Source organism: Gossypium arboreum, unplaced genomic scaffold (assembly GCF_025698485.1).
Source record: "Gossypium arboreum isolate Shixiya-1 unplaced genomic scaffold, ASM2569848v2 Contig01109_ERROPOS376215, whole genome shotgun sequence".
In the NCBI taxonomy this organism is placed as follows: Eukaryota; Viridiplantae; Streptophyta; class Magnoliopsida; order Malvales; family Malvaceae; genus Gossypium; species Gossypium arboreum.
This window is the reverse complement of record NW_026441215.1, coordinates 93,182-112,808: the sequence shown is the minus strand read 5'-3', so window position 1 is coordinate 112,808 and position 19,627 is coordinate 93,182. Positions and strand designations below refer to the sequence as shown.

The 19,627-nt window shown below is 35.1% G+C and overlaps 1 pseudogene; it reads right to left on the bottom strand.

Annotated features, from left to right (window-relative positions):
* Positions 1 to 1,383: 1,383 nt before the first annotated feature.
* Positions 1,384 to 19,627, bottom strand: part of LOC108489045 (polygalacturonase-like) — a 52,908-nt pseudogene continuing 34,664 nt past the window's right edge.

Here is a 19,627-nt window from a genome sequence, read left to right as displayed (position 1 = left end):
CTATTGTGAGAACAACTAAAAAATTCAAGGTTTAATTTAGAGAAAAAAAATCCAAGCCTCAAAGTAGAATCAATTGTCAAATTTAAGGTTTAGGGTTCCACAATATGAGAAAATTTGTCAAGTTCAGATACCAAAAAGTAATCTAACCCTTTATATTACTAAATTTTAATTTATTTCTAACATATATGAATATATGAATATAAGTATGATTGTTCAAATATATATATATATATAAAAATCGAGCGTATCAATGTTGGACTTATACCAAATATAGAGAAAAACAACATGAAGCCACCAGTTATCTTTTGAACTCGGTGGCTTCCAACTCGTGTTAATCCTAGGAGTCTGACGTTTTCCCTAAAACATAACTATGATAGCGCCAATGAAGGATTGGTCCTAATTGTAAGGCCAACGAGGCCTTAAGTTGGAGTTTCATAATGTTTGAGTTTAATCTAGGGAGGATTTTCTTCGATTATATGATGGTTTTTGGGTAACTTGTTCTCAGTTTTTCCTCGAGAAGGGCTTGTTTGATTGATAGTTATGTTAAACTATCGTACCTGCTAGATAATGCCACGGTTAATATGTAAGCCGAAGGAGGATTCACTAATTCGTTGCAATGATGGGTCGTTTAGTATATAGCCTATTGTGTTAAACCATCGTTTTTTGATTCAACCAGTTTGATGGATTCCATAGCCAAACATTTTATAAAACTTTGATAGCTTTTAATATTGACATAATAGTAATTTTAGCTCTCATTGTTTATACATTGTGTCCATTTAATCTTTATTCTAAAAAATTCAACTCCCTAACATTTAATTTTGTATTTTTAGAGTTTTGCTTTTATTTGTAAGATTCAAGGTTAAATTTAAAACAATAAAAAAGATAAAATTATTATATTAAATTTTTAGGTTTTAATTTTAATATATTTTCGATCAAATTTAATTGATAAATTTATTTTTTAGCTTTTAAGGTGAAAGAGTCATAAAAAACAAAACTAAAAAGAAAATCAAATTATACAAGGTGTAAAAGTTAAAGGTTATTTTAGAATCAAAACTAAATTGATACAATGTATAAATATTGATTATTAAAATTTTATTATGCCAATTTTATAAATAAAAATAACAAATTTATATAAATGAAAAAACAAAATAATTAAATAGTTTCGGTTCAAGAAGATTCTAAAAATAATTATATCGTAAGCCTAAATGCATAAAATGTTGTCACATTGTAATATTTTTGTTGAAGTGTATTTTAAAAATAATTAAGTTTATGAAAATATTCTTAATAACATAGAATATAAAAAACAAAATTTTTTGCAAAATAAATATAATTATAAGTTTATGCATACAACGTCATCAAAAAAATTTATACCTATGCTACTGATTAAGCGGTCGGGGTAGGTTTTGCTGGGATAGGGGCAGAACATGCAGCTGGATTTTGTTTGCCAATAACTTTAGGCTTCACATTCGAACATTGTGATAATGCAGGTCCAGTCGGTCCACTATGCGTAATTTCAATGTCTGCAAGTTCCACATTTTCACAAGGCAAAGTAGCACTACAAATAATCTTGACAGCTTCTGGACGCGAAGAAGTGCCGTGAATGTTTTTGAAACTAATGTTGCTTAGTTTAACTTTTGATTTTTCCTGCATCAACAAAATAATGATTCAATGACCGGTTAACTCTTTTTGCTCTCTTACGATTTTGCTAAATATGTACACACATTTATTTTGCATTTGTTCCATGGGCAATATTTTTGATCAATTGTAATAGGAGAACTGACATTGGTCACGGTAATATCCTCAAAGTGAATGTTTGAACAAGTGCCAGGTTCAGCACCTGGCCAAGTTTTGATTCTAACACCATTGGAAGTATTAGTCATGGTGCAATTTTTTATTGTAACTCAATCAACTGGTTCTTCATTTTTAAACAATCTGAGACTACCAATACTGATACCATGTCCTGGTCCACAAGTTACTCCATTAATAACCAAATTTTTGGAACCATCCCCAATTGAAACACAATCATCACCAGTTTTTATCTCCTAGTTAAGAACATTGACCCCATCTGATCTCCCAATGTGAATCCCATCTATGTTTGGGCTTTCACAAAAGTGCGAATCACGGTGAAATGTTCGAAAGTAATGTTTTTGTATCTTAGAACATTAGCCTGGAACTGCTTGCAGTCTTTGGTAGTTATATCTTGTATCATTGCGTTGGTTAAAAAATCAGACCTTAGGTTCTGTTTAATTCCAGAATAAAACAAAAAATAATTATTACTTAATTCTATTTATAAAAACAAAAGTCATAACTTCTCAATAAGAAAGTAACTTACAATAGGAAGTGAACCACAATAATCATGACCTTTGCAACCTTCCCTTTTATAAGCAGTGGATCCCTGGTCGTCGAAAACTCCTCCGCCAGAGAAATTGAAATTTTCAATTCTATTGAAAGCAATCCATTTAGGCTCCTTGAAAGCACCAGGATCTGCCGGAGCCTTCACAGTGCCTTGAACTTGAAGCTCAATAGGAGCCTTGCAAGGACCATCTAAGGTAGCTGTACTTAAAAAATATATCCCTTTAGGAATCACAGTTTTTGACGGAGATGTAGAGGCACATGCTTCTTTCCAAGCATCCAACAATGGCTAAAACCAAATAAAAAAATAAAAAAGATACATATAAAGATAAGAGATTTGGAAAAATAGTTATGCATACTTTTATCTGCTGATTATAAAGTTATATGATATTTTGCTTACCTTACTCAAATTTGTTTTCTCATCTACCTTTGCACCAAACTTCGCAACAACATCAATAACACCACCACCTCCTCCTCCTTGACCTTCAACGGATGATATGGATAGAAGTACTTGTAGACACTCAATTTTTCCCGGGCCCAGAAATGAATCCAAAAAAAAAAAATAAAATAAATAAAAATAAAACAAAGTCCAAGTCCAGTATAAAATTACAAACATATAATTTGGCCTAATCGAAATGGCCGATTACTTGAAAAGATTTAAGGTCCATCTATAAGCTTGGCTCATATGGAAATACAATCTTTAAGGATATGCAATCTTAGATATGATATACAATCTTAGATATGATACAATCTTAGATATGATATGCAATTTTAGATATGATATGCAATCTTGAAGATACGGTATTGTAATCTTGGAGATTTAATTTGTAGATATCCTTTAATCTTAACCGTTGATGTAATTGATCTGTACCGTTGGATTTGGAGAGGCTCAGCTATAAATAGAGGCCTCTCCGTTCATTGTAAACACACTTGAGTTTTGGAAAGCAATAAGAATTCTTGAGAGCATTCACTCAAATTTCTCTCCCTCTTGCGTTCTTACTCTCTGTGGTTTGTTCTTATTTTATTCTTTGTCTATCTTAGTTTTTCAACCTTTTTATATAGTTTATTTTCAAATATATATTTTCTATGCATGTATATATATATATATATTATATTATCATTTCATGTATTTTGAACTATTGCATTATATTTTTATAATTTGTAAATGTTCTATTTATTCATTTTTTAGTGTATGTCATTTATCTTATTTGTGCATAGTTTCATTTTTATGCTATGTTTAATTATTTCTTTTATGTGCTATTTTATGATATATATTGTTGTATAATTTTTGCATGTATTATGTTTTTCTTTTAGTTTACTCATATTTTTATTTGTTTATTATCTTATATTTACCCTATGATTTTTTTCATTAAACGTATGTTCATGTTATTTAGTTTTGTTTTAATGATATTATTTATGTTTGTATGGAAATGTTAGAATATTTTGTACATCTATGCTTCATGATGCATTAATATGTCATCCTAAAACGTCATTTAAAATAATATTCCAAGGTTTTTTTTTTAAAAAATAAAAGGCAATGCTTGATGTTTGGAAACTTCGAGAAAGGTAGTGCCCTAACTTACTGGGTTGCGACTTTTCTTGTTGAATTTGAATAGTCAAGCACCCTTCTAAGTGATTTTGAGTTTTAAAACTTAAACAATTATTTCGAGATTTCAATACATAGTGTCCTAACTTACTGGATATGGCGTTTTTTGTTTCAAGATAGAAATTTTCGAAAGTCCAGCTTAGTTTCGAAGGTTTTAAAATGTTGCGTGCTAACTTACTAGATGTGATGTTTTGACTCGTTTGAAATAAGTGAGCCTTAATTTTCAAAATTGAGGTTTGCATCTTAAAACTTTCAAATTTTCAACATTAAAGACACTTGATAATCAATTAGGTACCAATTTTTGGGCATTACGAGGATGCTAACCCTTCCTCGTACATAACCGACTCCCAAATTTGTTTTCTCAACTTTCGTAGACCAAAATTAATGTTTTAAAATCAAACATTGTATAAGGTGATCCAATCACACCTAAAAAGATTGGTGGCGACTCCCGTTTTCATTTTTCTTAAAGTCTATTCCTATTTTCCAAAACTCAATTTAAAAATGGTTTCGACAGCTTGGCGACTCCGCTGGGGACTAATAAGAGAGTCAAGTCGTGTAATTGAGTATCTCTTGTCTTAATGTCGGAAATTAAAAGTTTTAAAATTTAATCCTCTTTGCATTACATGTGTTTGTAGTATTGCATGTGTTGCTATATTCTGATACGCATTTCATTTGCATGATCGTTATGGTCACACCCTTAAGTGGGAGTAAGAAACTACACCTTCGTGAGGTTTTCACCTCCGTGCAGGATAGTGGATCACTTTCGGGATACATCCGTACCTATGGTTTCGTGAGATTTTCATCTCCGTGTAGCCATAGGGAAATGTATTCCCCTGAACTGAACTCAATTCGAATGAGCCTATAATGGGTAAGAATCGAGGAATTTGCTGGTTCAGGTACCTCAACTTTAGAACTAAAACCTCATATAGAAAAACCGTAAGAGCTCAACTTAGTTAGAATTATACTTTAGATATTACTCTCACATATCATTCTTGAGTTTATTAATATCATGTGATACTGACTGTTTCTTTTTTTCATTGCATGTCATTTCGCATTTAAAAGGTATCGATTCACGGTCAGTTTCTAAGTTAGAAAGTCTTATTATGGAGAACGGACTTCTTGATAGAGTGGAGGGCAACGTTAACGTCCATAGATGGTCTGAGCAAACTCAGCTAGGAAAAAGGGATAGCATAACTACGGGATATGTGTCAGAGTTGTCAGACTACACTCGCATCAGTGTTACACAGAATAATCTGCAGGAGCTTAAGGCGATTTGGGATCAGTGGGGCAATGAGACCAAGCAATCATTCTATGGTAAGTATAGAGATTTTCCCTATTTGTTTGATATTCAGGTTGATGAGAACTTGTTTCGAGCTCTCGCTTAGTTCTGGAACACAGTATACAGTTGTTTTACCTTTGGCGAGGTAGATTTAGTGTCTACTGTGGAGGAGTACACAGCCTTACTTCGGTGTCCTAGATTTCAGTGTGATAGGATTTATTCTCAAGCTGCTTGTGTCCCAACCTTTGGTAAGAAGTTGATGACTATTACGGGGATGAGCGAGCAGTGGATCATGGCTAGAATTAAGGAAAAGGTTGAGAGTAAGTGCATTCCGTGGGGAGCTTTGAAGGATCTGATCCAGTCACATCCAGACGAGGCGAAGAGGGTAGACATTTTTGCCTTAAGCTTATACGGATGGACCCTAGGGCCTTGGGATATGTGGACGAGGCGACCATGGATCTCTTCCATCGACTTAGCAAACGGGTCACTTCTGTTTCTGCAATTTTGGTGGAGACGTTCAGGTCCTTGAATGCATGTAGGAGGGCCAGTGCAGGCAGGTTTGTTGGTTGTGCTCAGTTATTTTTAGCTTGGTTCTACAGTCACTTTCGATTGATAGATAGGGTGGTTTGTCGAGTCTTCTTCAAGGATTACTCCCTGTTGAAAGACATAACAGCTTCAACTAGGAGAGTTGATGTTCCTGAAAAAATTGGATAGCGCTACTTCAGAACCTGCAGTCAAAGGATTTGGAGTGGAGGGCTCTATGGATGATTCCTGGTGAGATTCTTTACCGATGCGGCAGCTTTGATTGGGTCCCTTTGTTGGGATTTTGGGGTGCCATTAGTTATGCCATTTTGCTTGTGTTGAGGCAACATGGATTGAGACAGTTCATACCGACAACTTACGGGTTGGTTCAAAGTGAGTTCGGGTATAGAGGAGCTGACTACAAGAGAAAGGTCAGTGAGATCTCTAGTGCTTGGAACAAGACTTGTCAATTAAAGGAAGTAGCTATTAGCCCTGCTACGACTCTGGGGTATGTCGAGTGGAGAGGTAGAAGGATTAATGATAACATCCCTAGGCCAAGCATGGAAGGAGCTCGACCGATGGAGGAATATTTGCAAGTGACACCCTTGGAGTTAGAAATTATGAAGCAAGAGTTCGAGAGAAAGAACTTAGAGCTCGAGAAGAGGATAGCAAAGCTCGAGGAAGAAAAGATATACTTGAGCCTAGACGTTGACGTTCAGAAGATGGAGGTTGAAAAAAAAAGGAAGGAGAAAGGAAGATTGATGAAGATCGAGATGATTTAAAGGAGCATTACAAAAGGGCACAAGTATCCTTGAAGAATAGGAAGGTCTTCAGATCAGTTGCAGAAAGAGGTCAGAGAGGAAAAGTCCAAAGCTGAATATTGGGAGAGGAAGTTCCAAGAGATGCAAATACAGGAATTTGACCTTAGAGAAAGAAAATCAAGGGTTAAAAACTAAGGTGACTGAGCTTGGGCGATCCCTTCATCTGCAACGAAGTCGTGATTCCACGATAGAGGTAAAGAAGCTAAAAGGTAAAGTTGAGGAGTTGGAATCAGTATTGCAAGATAGTAAGCTTTTTATCGAGTAGCTTGAGGCACAATAGGATCATTTAAAGAGAGAACTGCGCCAGTCTAAAGAACAAGTCAGAGATAGAGATTACCTTATTGGAGAAGCCATAATTAAAATCCGAGAGGTAGCTGAACACGTTCAAGACTTGGCAGTACGAACTGACGTATTGAGTATGATGCATGAGTCATCGTCGGATATAGGTCGAGAGCTACCCCTTTTATTAGATAGAATTAAAACTTTGGGCATTAGGGTGAAAGCGTATTTGTAATCCTCTTATATGTAAAGATATTCTTTTTCTAAATAAAGTTTTCTAAATGAGATTGAATCGAGATCGATACCTTTTGCATTCATTTGCATCTTATAGAATTCCAATGCATCATTTGCATTCAAAATTATAAAAAGACCCTAATTAGTTAAAATTATTAAAAAGAGAAAGAAAAAGAGAGAGAGAGAGAAGAGGGTCATGGCTGAGTGAAAAAGACGTTGAATGGGAATTAAAGTCGTTCCCTTACATATCCCCGACTTTTGTGTCAGGAGGGATAGCTTACCCGGAGAAGGGGGTGTTTGGAAATAAAAATATCCCATCAATGTCATACATGAGGAAGGGACTGAACAAAGGAACCTTGAGGGCATTCGCCCTTATGAACTAGGAAGTTCTTTAAACAATTGGACTGTAGAAGAACTTCCTGTAATCTTTAGGAATTTTACGAAGTAATATTCAGAACACTCTTGTTGCTCTAAAGCCTAGGAGTAATGAGATTTCTTTTGAGAAGTGGGCTCATGTTCAGACATTTTTATTTTCATTAAAACATACTTTTATTACTTATCTGAGTAAATATTCTTTCATTCTGATTCTTTTGACCTTTGACATTCTTTATAAATTTTCATTTCATGTAAATAGTCATTCTTGAATTCATTTATTCATTGTATATTCTTTTGTGTGCCTATCATAGATCCCTAGATATCAATGACACAGGCAACGATACTACAGATTCAGAGTTCCTTTTGAGTGCGATATGTGTTTAGAGGAATCTCAGTACTTTAAAGGTGACAGAAATTGTGACTTGTTTCTGAATTTGTTGAAAATGGTTTTTACCCCATGAAGTGGTGGTAGGAAATATAGCCTAAGAGGAAGAAAAGATTGCAAAATTGGAATTAGCTGAGGAGACAAAATAAGACCTTGTTGAGACTATTATGGGAATTCAAAAATGTGGTCCAAAGACGCATGCAAGAGGATTTGCAATTGCCAGGATAAACATGAGGTTTTGGGGCACTGTTGGTCCACCATGGAAAGGGATCGCATTAGTTGTTCAATGAATGCCAAATTTAAAGGAGTCAAGACTTATGGGGCATGTATGTTATAGGCCCGAGCTCATCGAAATTTTCAAGCTGACAATGACTTATCTTTGTGGACGTCAACTACTCCATTAAGAGGGGGAGATATCTTCATATGCCAATATTACAAAGTCAATAGTCATCCATTTCAAAAAAAAAAAGATCATATCCAACTGCACAATGCCAAAAGTTTGCAGTCTTTTCAAAGATAAGGCGCCATACCACAGTACAACAAAGGTTGCCAAAAGAAAAGAAAAAGAAGAAAAAATAAATTACAGAAGATGACTGAGACTGGTAAAAAATAGCATAAGAAACTACCGCTTACTCCCTATGCTTACGTTGGGGCAAACACCTTCAATTCCAGTTGTTTTAAAGGTTCCAGCCATCATCCTTGGAATGGGTACATTGTTTGGCTCTCCTGAGTAGTCTGATGTGCCGTCAATAGCTGTGATGGTTAGCTCCAAGCGTTGGCCATTAATTTCTAAGGGCATCAGGCCGTACACAGTCTCTGAAACTTAAAATGATAGATTCTTTCTTCAAAACCAGTTTCTGACAAAGTGGATGACGGTATCATGAAGGAAGCTCTCTTAGACTTCTATACAAGTTCAGGGAAGAGAAAGCCTGATCAAATCATTATTTTCAGGGATGGGGTTAGCGAGTCTCAATTCAATCAAGTTTTGAACAAGTTAATGAGGCTTGTAAGTTCCTTGATGAGTAGTGGAACCCTAAAGATTGTGGTTATTGTTGTACAAAAAACCATCATACCAAGTTTTTTCATCAGGGATCTCCTGACAATGTGCTACATGGTACTGTCATTGACAACAAAGTATGCCATCCAAAGAACAATGATTTTTACCTTGGTACCCATGCTGGAATGATTGGAAGCATGAGGCAGACCCACTATCATGTTCACTTAGACCAGGCTAGGTTTTCAGCTGATGATCTGCAAGAGTTTGTTCATTCTCTATCCTATATGTATCAAAGGAGCACCACAACCATATTTGTTGTGGCTCCTATTTGCTACGCTTATTTGGCAGCTTCACAGTTGGGGGTAATTTATGAAGATTAGGGATACTTCAGAAACATCATCGAGTCATGGTAGGATGTATGCTCTGGGAGTAATCTCTATACCTCAGCTTTCCAGGTTGAAGGATAAAGTCAGCAACTTCATTCTTGTCTGCTGAGAATCATTGAACCATCTTTTTGTAGGGTTTAATAAACAACAGCCAGGACTGCTGCTAGGGCAATCCCTTTCTCATGGGTTTATGAATCAAGATTTTTCCTCCAAGATTTAATAGAGTCAAGAATTGAATACCTCTAGTAAACTTAACTTGAAAGTAATCATCCTAAGCAAATGTACCAAGAATGGATGACACAGACTTATGACAAAGAAGGTTCGTCCAAAAGAATTTCATAAAGGAAACCTTGTGCTGAAAGAGATCCTTCCCATGCAAAAGGATGCCGAATTGGGAAGGGCCATATGTTGCAAAGAGGGCTTTCTCTAGAGGTGCACTGATTTTGACAAGAAATGGATAGGAAGAATTTCTTTGATCCAGTAAATTCGGAATCGGTCAAGGAGTACTTTGTCTGAAGGAGAAGGGAAGCCAAGGTGAAAACCCGCAAATGGCACTTTGGGACTTCTATTTCAAAAAAGAAAAAGAAAAAATAAATAAATAAAAATAAAAAAGAAAAAAAATGCAGAGGCCAAGGTGAAAACCCGCAAAGGGCGCCTTGAGACCAAAGGGGTTTTGAGCTGAAAACCCGAAAGGGCAGATCAAATTTTGAAAGGCGTGCAGTGATCTTGCTATACTAGATTTGACAAGAAGTGAAATATGCTGCATATCGTGGCATCAACAAAGTACTTTGGATCTTTTAAACACGTGTTAAATTCAAGAAACTCTTCATGGAGCTGGCATATAAACGCTCAAGCGGCGATATCTAGGGCATCTAACTTTTGTCTTGTTTGTTATCTTTAGATTCTTTTTCTTCTCAAAGATAGCTTTCAGATTAATTTCCTTTGTATTTTTGACAAATTTATTCAAATCTAATTATTCTCAAGATTAAATTCATCTTCCATTATTTTTAAAGTATGTTGCATTAAAATAATGATAGATGAACTAAATATCTTTACAAACAAAGTTTTGCATATTACTCTGGAAATTTCTAGATAATACAAGAAACTGAAACAAGACAATTGTTTAAAGAATTTCCATATTTGAGGGTCGGATGTACTCGGGGAAATTTCTTCTTCAGTCTAAAAGGTGGTTGGACGTTTTAAGCAATATTGATCTTAAGAAAGGATCATTTCATAAACATCTCCAACGGGTCACAACATTTGGAGAATGGTACAATAGGACTAAGTTGATTCAAAGCATACAAGCAGAGTATGATTGATACATCAAGAAGTATAAAAATAAAACTTCGATGAGGGAATGAGTGATGACGTTCGCAATATAAATCATATTCATAACATTTTGCATCATAACATGTCTAATTAGGAGCATTGAACTCACTTCGATTATAGCATCCTAATCATTAGGCATGAGCATCATATGCATTCTACAGGTTATGTCTTTTACGGGACAATGTAGATCAAAGAAACAAGATTTGGCATCCTTGTGTTTTTAGGGAAACAGATCGAAGATAGCAGATTTGACACTCCTGTACTTACAGGGAAGCAGATCGAAGATTTCAGCATGGCATCCCTGTGTTTATAGGGAACAAGTTGAAGATAGCAGATTTGGCATCCCTGTGTTTATATGGAACAAGTTGAAGATAGCAGATTTGGCATCCCTGTGTTTACAGGAAACAAATCGAAGACATAGTAGATCTGATTTTCGGATGTTCTCACACCAAAGCAGATCCAAGATAATAGATCTAGCATCTCCATTTCGACGGAGAGCAGGTACATAGCAAACCTTCAGATGTTTATACTGAAGCAGATCCAAGATGATTTGGCATTCTTGTGTTTACAAGGAACAAATCGAAGACATAGCAGATTTGACTTTCAGATGTTCTCACACCAAAGCAGATCCAAGATAACAAATCTGGCATCTCCATTTCGACGGAGAGCAGGTACATAGCAGGTCTAACCTTCAGATGTTTATACTTAAGCAGATCTAAGATGATTTGGCATTCTTGTGTTTACAAGGAAAAAATCGAAGATATAGCAGATTTGACTTTCAGATGTTCTCACACCAAAGCAGATCCAAGATAACAGATCTGGCATCTCCATTTTGATGGAGAGCAGGTACATAGCAGGTCTAACCTTCAGATGTTTATACTGAAGCAGATCCAAGATGATTTGGCATTCTTGTGCTTACAAGGAACAAATCGAAGACATAGCAGATTTGACTTTCGGATGTTCTTACACCAAAGCAAATCCAAGATAACAGATCTGGCATCTCCATTTCGACGGATAGCAGATACATAGCAGATCTAACCTTCAGATGATTTTACTGAAGCAGATCCAAGATGATTTGGCATCCTTGTGTTCACAAGGAGCAAATCGAAGACATAGCAGAGATCTATGATGATTTGGCATCTCTGTATTGTCAGAAAACAGATCGAAGATAACAGATTTGGCGTCTCTGTATTAGACAGGGAGCAGATCAAAGATAGCAGATATCGCCTTCCTGAGTTGCAGTAAAGTAGATTGAAGCCGTCAAGAGGCCATTTAAAGATGATCAAGGATCAAGAACTCAAGACTCGGTGAGCCCGGGAAAAATTGGTCCTTTTATAGTCTTTGCTCTATTCCTATTACACAACAATGAGCAAAGAGGGGCAGCTGTAGACACCCAATTTTGGGCCCAGAAATAAATCCAAAAAAAAATAAAATAAAAAAAAATAATAATAAAACAAAGTCCAAGTCCAAGTCCAGTACAAAATTACAAACATATAATTTGGCCTAATCGAAATGGCCCATTACTTGAAAAGATTTAAGGTCCATCTATAAGCTTGACTCATATGAAAATATAATATTTAAAGATATGCAATCTTAGATGTGATATGCAATCTTGAAGATATGGTCTTGTAATCTTGGAGATTTAATTTGTAGATATCCTTTAATCTTAACCGTTGATGTAATTGATCTGTACCGTTGGATTTGGGGAGGCTCAGCTATAAATAGAGGCCTCTCCCTTCATTGTAAACACACTTGAGTTTTGGAAAGCAATAAGAATTCTTGAGAGCATTCACTCAAATTTCTCTCCCTCTTGCGTTCTTACTCTCTGTGGTTTGTTCTTATTTTATTCTTTGTCTATCTTAGTTTTTCAACCTTTTTTTTATTTTAATTTATTCATTTTTCAAATATGTATATTTATTCCTATCTTTTATACATTTGATTATGTATTTTATATATTATAATATTTAACCTTTTATATAGTTTATTTTCAAATATATATTTTCTATGCATGTATATATATTATATTATCATTTCATGTATTTTGAATGTCGAAACCATTTTTTAAAGGGATGTTTGAAAAACGGGGATCAACTTTTGAAAAACGAAAAATGGGAGTCACCACCAACCTTTTTAGGTGTGATTGGATCACCTTATAGAACGTTTTGGTCTACGAAAATTAAGAAAATAGGTTCGGGAGTCGGTTACATACGAGGAAGGATTAGCACCCTCGCAACGCCCAAAATTGGTACCAAATTGAATAGATTTCTGTCTTAATGTCAAAAATTTGAAAGGATTTAAAAATAAGATCCCCTTTTTAAAACCGTAATGCTTTGAATTAAAAGAATTAAGATTTCCTTCGTTCTAAAAGAATACCAACATCACATCCAGCATGTTTGGACACGATATTTTTAAACTTTCATAACTAAAATCGTTTCGTGATTTGTAAAACTCATTTAAAAGAATATTTTGGATATTTAGGCGAACGAGAAATTGCAACCCAGCATGTTAGGGCACTATTTCCCGAATTCCTAAATATCAAAACATTGCCTCACTTTTAAAAAATTCCTTTTTAATTAAATGAAATATAACTTTGGTTTTAAAAAGTAATGATATGTTTTACATGTTACATGAAATTAAATAAACCTAATTGCAATATACATGCTCTATCGTTTCATGCAAATATAGTATTAAAAATAATGAAGAATGGCACAAGTTACACAATATATGTTATCATTTTATGCATGGTCATAGATAACATAAATATACATGCTATAATTTCATATAAAAATACAAAATGGCAAAAATAATGAGTACATTAATGCAAATTAAACATATATAATAATATTTCATGCGAGAATACAACATAGTAAACAATGAGAATAAGATGTATAATTATATTTCACGAGAATATAACTTACGTAAATAAATAATTTTCATGTAAACATATGATGACAAATAACTTATGCAACCAATTTACATATTTAAACAATTAACACAAATATGTTAATAACATATGAACATATACGAAGAAAATAAAACTTAAAAAGAATCACATATTTGGAACGATAAATAAATAAGGGAAATTTTAAAGTGTTTGATAAATACTAAAATATAGTATAATATATATGTAAATAAAACTTTATAATAATATACATACTACATGTTTAGTACACATAAACATAGTACTTTATAATAAAATTTCATAATGGTATAATATATATATTAATAAAATAACATATGAAACATAAAAATAAAATAATGTAACGATAAATGAACTTTAAATATTTAACAATACATAAATAATATTTAATAGTCACTTGTAGAATTTTAAAACTATACGTGATGATATTTACTAAGATATAAATATACGATAAAATATAAAATAATATAATATAATGTATATAAAATTTATAGGAAACATGATATAATAATATAAAAATAATTTATTTATATATGATTATCATTTTAAAAGAACATAATACATATATATAAAAATATTTAATTAATAAAATATAAACAATACATATACCATATAAAATAATACAATAATACATAATTAAAAAATAATATAATATGATATATATAATAAAATATAATAACATATAATTTATAAATAAAAAATAATATAATGGATAATATATATAAAATAAAAATATATCATTTATACAACTAATATTTATAAAAAAATAAATAATATATAAAGTATCTAAAATAAATTAAAATATATAAAAGGATTAAAATTAAAAATAAGTGAAAACTTTGAGCCAATTTGAAAAATATATAAAAAAGAATTTGGACCTATTTGGAAAGCACATAAAAACCGAGGGACTCACTGGGCAATTTGCCCTAATCCCAAAACGACACCGTTTCCCCAAAGTGTAGTTCAAAAGCCTTTGGGACTAAATTGAAACAACTATAAAATATTAGGGCCAAATTAAAAATAAAATGAAATGATATTATAGAATTTAATAAATCGGAGGGATCAATTGGGCAATTCGCCCACTTATCAAAAACACGCGGATCCTCCCTGGGTCATCGGGTCAACGCGCGGATCCTAGGCCTCGAAACGACACCGTTTTATGTTTATTGAGTGAAACCAAAACGGTACCGTTTCATCAGGGCTATATAAGCCAACTTTTAGTTTTAAAATCATTTTGCACCCTGTTTCAAAAAAAAATAGAAAGGAATCCTCTGAATGAGGACTTGAGGTGAGTTCTCGGAGTGCTATCGTGCCTCCGTTTGGGTTTGCACGCGCTTACGTGCCCCCGTCCTGGCCTCCACGTACGGTGGTCGGAAACTAGAAAGTTTCCTTTTTTCAACATGAATCGAAATGGTACGCTTCCCTTTTCCTTTTCATCATTTGCAATATATATATATATATATATATATATATGTACATATATTTAAAACATTCACCTTTATGTATTTCGATCGACTGCTGGTTTCTTTAGTATAAGAACGTATTCTGTTTTTATTGAATCTCTCTGTTCTTCCCCAAAACGTGTGTTACAGATTAAAAGAAAGGGGTTTTTATAACCCTCGATTACATTTTAAGGAAAGAATCTTTTGGTTTCTTTCCATGTTTATTTCCTTTGCTGTTGTGGTTATTTCTCTCTTTTGCAGGTACCATCGAGGATTTCATGGCGAGGAATCATTGATCCATGCACCGATCACGACGCGTCATGGGGCCTGGAATCACGGCACCGATGGTGGTGACGATTGGCGTTCCTGTGATACCAGCTCTAGAACCTTTCATTTGCGGCGCCTAGGGTTCCAAAAACCCTAGGTCTTCCCTCTCTTGTTTACCAAATTGGGCCATTTGGGCCATACCTGGGTGGGTGTAAACGGGCTAGTGGGGTAGTCTAGGCTATTGGGTTGTAACCGGTCTGTTTAGGTTTGTGTGTAACAGGTCTGAGGTTTTAAGTGTTTGGGCTACTAACGCTTGGGCTTTTGTAAACTGAACTGAAATAAATAAACTTTTATTTTTTTATTTTTATTTAGTTGTTCATTTATCTCACGGGCCCAGGCAAATTTCAGCTACTATAGCTGCCCCTCTTTGCTCATTGCTGTGTAATAGGAATCGAGCAAAGACTATAAAAGGACCAAATTTGCCTGGTCTGTCTAAGTCTCAAAATCTTGATCCTCATCTTCCCCAAAGGTATCCTGATGTCTTCAGGAGTGTCAAATTGACTATCTTCAACTTGCTTCTTGAAAACTTAGGAACACCAATCTATTATTTTCGATCTGCTCTCTGCCAATACAGAGATGCGAAATTTGCTTCTTCGATCTGCTTCATCGTAAACACGTGACCAAATCAGCTACGTCTTCAACCTGCTCTCTGACAGTGCAGAGACACCAAATCATCTTAGAGTTGCTTTAATATAAGCACGTGAAAGCCAATTAGCTATATCTTCGATCTGCTCTCTGATAGTACAAAGATGCCAAATCATCTTAGATTTTCTTCAATGTAAACACGTGAAAGCCAAATCAGCTATGTCTTCGATCTGCTCTCTGACAATACAGAGATGCCAAATCATCTTAGATTTGCTTCCACGTAAACACGTGAAAGCCAAATCAGCTATGTCTTCGATATGCTCTCTGACAGTACAGAGACGCCAAATCATCTTAGATTTACTTCAACGTAAACACGTGAAAGCCAAATCAGCTATGTCTTCGATCTGCTCTCTGATAGTACAGAGACGCCAAATCATCTTAGATTTGCTTCAATGTAAACACGTGAAAGCCAAATCAGCTATGTCTTCGATCTGCTCTCTGACAGTACAGAAACGCCAAATCATCTTAAATTTGCTTCAACGTAAACATGTGAAAGCCAAATCAATTACGTCTTCGATCTGCTCTCTGGCAGTACAGAGACGCCAAATCATCTTAGATTTGCTTCAATGTAAACACGTGAAAGCCAAATTAGCTATGTCTTCGATCTGCTCTCTGACAGTACAGAGACACCAAATCATCTTAGATTTGCTTCAACGTAAACACGTGAAAGCCAAATCAGCTATGCTTCAGCCTGTTACCCTACTACTTAGGGGATTAAGGCACACCAATCTTCATTATCCCTCGAAGGACATGACCTGTATAAATGTGTATGAGTTCATGCCTAATGATTAGGATGCTATGATCGAAATGAGTCAAATGCTCCTAATTAAACCTGTTATAATGCAAAATGTTTATGAATATGACCCCTATTCTAGATGTCATTACTCATTCCTTCATCAAAGCTCGTCCTTATTTTTCTCGTAATATCATTCTTACTCAGCCCGTGGGTTTGTACCATTCTTCAAATGCTATGACCATCAAAATTCTTGTAAGATGATCTTCTCTTAAGATCGAATCGTTTGATTTGTCCAATCATCATTTTGGACTAAAGAAAGAATTTGCTCGAGTTCTTTCAAACCTCACTTACGTGAATTCCTCGAACAATTGTTCCATTTTAGTTTCTTGTATTATCTAGAAATTTCCAGAGTAATGAGCAAAACTTCATTTGTGAAAATTATTTAGTTCATCTATCATTATTTAATGCAACACACTTTAAGAGTAATGGAAGATGAATTTAATCTTAAGAATAATTAGATTTGAATGAATGTGTCACAAATACAAAGGGAATTAATCTGAAAGCCTATCTTTGAGAAGAAAAAGAATCTAAAGATAGCGAACAGGACAAAAGTTAGATGCCCTAGATATCGCCGCTTGAGCGTTTATATATCAGCTCCATGAAGGCTTTCTTGAGTTCAACATGTGTTTAAAAGACCCAAAGTACTTTGTCGATGCCCCGATATGCAACGCGCTTCACTCTTCGTTGAATCAGATATAGCAAGATTACCGTGGATTCCTCCTAATTTGAGCTGCCCTTTCGGGTTTTCAACTCAAAAACCCCTTTGGTCACAAGGTGCCCTTTGCTGGTTATCACCTTGGCCTCTCCATTTTTTTTTAATTTTTTTTTTGAAAACTCAAGGCGCCCTTTGCGGGTTTTCACCTTGAATTCTTCTCTTCTTTAGACAAAGTATTTTTTAACTGAGTCTGAATTCACTGGATTGGGTAAATTCTTCCCATCCATTTCTGTCAAGATCAATGCACCTCCAGAGAAAGCCTTCTTCACAACATATGGCCCTTCCCAATTTGGCATCCATTTTCCTCTAAAGTCCTTCTGAATGGGAAGGATCTTTTTTAACACAAGATCCCCCTCATGGAATTCTCTCGGTTGCACTTTCTTGTCGTAAGCTTGCATCATTCGCTTCTGATACATCTGACCATGACGAATGGCCCTTAGCCTCTTTTCCTCAATCAAGTTTAATTGATCATATCGTGATTGTATCCATTCAGCCTCATCCAACTTTATTTCTGACAAGACTCGGAGAGACGGTATCTCTACTTCAATGGGTAACACTGCTTCCATCCCATAAACCAATGAGAAAGGAGTTGCCCCTGTAGAAGTTCTTACAGACGTTCGATAAGCCAAGAGTGCAAATGATAACTTCTCATGCCAATCTTTGTATGTTTCAGTCATTTTCCCCACTATCTTTTTGATGTTTTTGTTAGCAGCTTCCACTGCCCCATTCATCTTTGGGCGATATGGAGATGAATTATGATGCTTAATCTTGAACTGACTACAAACTTCTGCTATCGTTTTGTTGTTCAAGTTCAATGCATTGTCTGATATGATCGTCTCAGGCATCCCATACCGACAAATGATCTCCTTCTTCAAGAGCTGACTTACAGCTGACTTAGTAACATTCACATATGAAGCAGCCTCTACCCACTTTGTGAAGTAATCAATGACCACAAAAATAAAGCGATATCCATTTGAAAATTTTGGAGATATTGGCCCAATGACATCCATGCCCCACATGGAAAAAGGCCATGGAAAAGTCATAACATGTAGAGTGAAGGAGGTACGTGAATCTTGTCTCTATAGATCTGGAATTTATGGCATTTCTTGGCGTAGTTGACACAGTCCCCTTCCATAATAGACCAATAATATCCAAACCTCATGATTTGTCTAGCCGTCGTGAAACCATTTGCATGTGTTCCACAAACACCCTCGTGAACTTCTTCCAAGATTAACTTAGCCTCCACGGCGTCAACACATCTCAACAATACTTGGCCCTTTCTTCTTTTGTACAAGATGTCACCGTCTAAAACGTAATCACAAGCTAATCTCCGTAAAGTTCGCTTATCAATTTCAGTCACCTGTTCTGGATATTTAGGATCTCTCACATATCACAATATATCCAAATACCAAGGATTATCATCCTTTTCTTCTTCCTCAATGTTACAACAGCCAGCTAGAGCCTGAAAAATACTCATCTGAATGGGTCTCATATCCCCCTCTTTATTCACTTTGATCATTGAAGCCAAGGTTGCTAGAGCATCTGCCATCTGGTTTTCATCTCGTGGGATATAATTGAAAGTTATGTCATCGAACTCCTTAAGTAACCCCAAAATTACCTTTCTATAATTGATCAGTTTAAGATCTCTTGTCTCCCATTCACCTTTAAGTTGGTAAATTACCAATGCAGAGTCTCCATATACTTCCAAGATTCTTATTCCTCGCTCTATAGCCACTCGGAGTCCCATAATGCATGCTTCATACTCGGCCATATTGTTTGTGCAATCAAAATCCAGCTTGCATGTGAATGGGCAATAATCGTCATCTGGGGAAATGAGGACTGCACCAATTCCATTTCCCACTGCATTGGATGCCCCATCAAAGCTCAACTTCCAAGGACAATTCTCTATGGTTGTTACACGCATCAACTCCTCATTTGGGAAGTCAAAATTCAACTGCTCATAGTCCTCTAGAGCTCTACTAGCCAGAAAATCCGCTATCGCACTTCTGTTTATAGCCTTTTGACTCACATAGACTATATCGAACTCTGAAAGTAGCATTTGCCATCTTTCCATTCTCCCATTCAAAGTTGTTGACTCCATCATATACTTCAAGGGATCAAGTTTTGAAATAAGCCAAGTAGTATGATAGAGCATGTACTATCTTAACCTTCGAGTCGTCCAGATTAAAGCACAACATAATTTCTCAATTGGCGAAT